The sequence below is a fragment of the Lepidochelys kempii genome, chromosome 6 (genome assembly GCF_965140285.1).
Source record: "Lepidochelys kempii isolate rLepKem1 chromosome 6, rLepKem1.hap1, whole genome shotgun sequence".
Taxonomy (NCBI): Eukaryota; Metazoa; Chordata; order Testudines; family Cheloniidae; genus Lepidochelys; species Lepidochelys kempii.
Genome location: NC_136385.1, coordinates 133,647,812 through 133,649,842, shown reverse-complemented (window position 1 = coordinate 133,649,842; position 2,031 = coordinate 133,647,812).

Sequence of the window (2,031 nt, the reverse complement as noted above, 5' to 3'; positions counted from 1 at the left end):
AAGTCAAGATACAATACATCCACTGCTTTCCCTTCATCCACAGAACCAGTAATCTCATCATAGAAGGTGATTAGATTAGTCAGGCATGACCTTCCCGTGGTGAATCCATGCTGACTGTTCCTGATCACTTTCCTCTCATGTAAGTGCTTCAGGATTGATTCTTTGAGGACCTGCTCCATGATTTTTCCGGGGACTGAGGTGAGACTGACTGACCTGTAGTTCCCAGGATCCTCCTTCTTCCCCTTTTTTAAAGATGGGCACTACATTAGCCTTTTTCCAGTCATCCGGGTCTTCCCCCGTTCGCCATGAGTTTTCAAAGATAATGGCCAATGGCTCTGCAATCACAGCCGCCAACTCCTTTAGCACTCTCGGATGTAACGCGTCCGGCCCCATGGACTTGTGCACGTCCAGCTTTTCTAAACAGTCCCTAACTACTTCTTTCTCCACAGAGGTCTGGTCACCTCCTCCCCATGCTGTGATGCCCAGCGCAGCAGTCTGGGAGCTGACCTTGTTCCTGAAGACAGAGGCAAAAAAAGCATTGAGTACATTAACTTTTTCCACATCCTCTGTCACTAGGTTGCCTCCCTCATTCGGTAAGGGGCCCACGCTTTCCTTGGCTTACTTCTTGTTGCTAACATTCCTGAAGAAACCCTTCTTGTTACTCTTAACATCTCTTGCTAGCTGCAGCTCCAGGTGTGATTTGGCCCTCCTGATTTCATTCCTACATGCCCAAGCAATATTTTTATACTCTTCCCTGGTCATTTGTCCAATCTTCCACTTCTTGTAAGCTTCTTTTTTATGTTTAAGATCCGCAAGGATTTCACCGTGAAGCCAAGCTGGTCGCTTGCCATATTTACTCTCCTGCTCCCCAGGCTCCTCCTGCACTGAAGTCTTCCTAGGACAACAGTGAGTTGTGAATGCATATGGAGCCTCAGACAGCTTCTCTAAAGCAATCCAGGAAGGTTGAGATCCCCTTCAAGCCTCGTATAGCCAGTGAAATTCTGTGTGCCAGTCTATCTACAGAAACTAGCTGGCAGATAGATGACATTGTCAGCCTGCACAATGACTTGAACCCTTGACTCTTAGCGCGGGCTTAAAGAACGTTGTCCCTTCTCATGAAGTATGCATCAGTTCTTACAGGAGATCAGCCTCCATAAGCCCTGTTAATTCTCAGGTTTCAACAAGCAGATGGTTTTCTTGCTCTTCCGTGACCGTGCGCAGGAATTCTTCCACTGACTTGTTTGCTCAAATTGTCATTCCAACCTTTGCTCAGTTTTGTGCCTCTGGCCGCTTGATTTTTGTTTCTCTAGCCAATATCTGAGTGGGCTGAGTGACTGCTTCGACTCAGCAATCAGACTCCTGTCTCCCATCACTGGGCACTCCTCACTCTCTTTTCTACTCTGATTCCCAGCCCTTTGTGCATGCACACCCACACACCCCTATTTTAAACCAAGTTCCCTCTTGTGGTGGTGGTGGTTTAATTTTTCTGGCCATGCGGCACAGACCCTGACCCTCCCTCTTGCCACACATGGATTGGTTCTGCGCAGCCAGTCAGGTCAGCATTCACCTTTTCATGCCAGGTTGATGAAAAGCAGGTATCAGGAGCTATTCATCATAAAACACAGAGTAGAAGAGCAAAGGTTGTAACAGGTGTATGGAGGGCAGGAGCGTGGTCCAGTGGTTAGAGCCCTAACCTAGGTCTTGGGAGACCCAGCTTAATTTCCCCACTTGGCTAGACTTCTCATGTGACCTTGGGCATGTCACTTAGCATCTCAGTGTCTCCATTTCCAATCTGTGCAATGGAGCTCATAGCTCTGCCCTGCCTCACAGAGGTGCTGTGAGGGTCAATACATACAGACTCTGAGGTGCTCAGGTACCATGAAAATGGGGTCATACAAGTACCTTAGATAGACTCCCATGACACAATGAGAAACTAAACCCCCTCTCATGAGGAGACATTTGTTTAAATTAATTCCAACGCTTTTCCCAATCCCTGCGTGCCAAGAGCCAAGTCAAACTTACTTCCTTTGC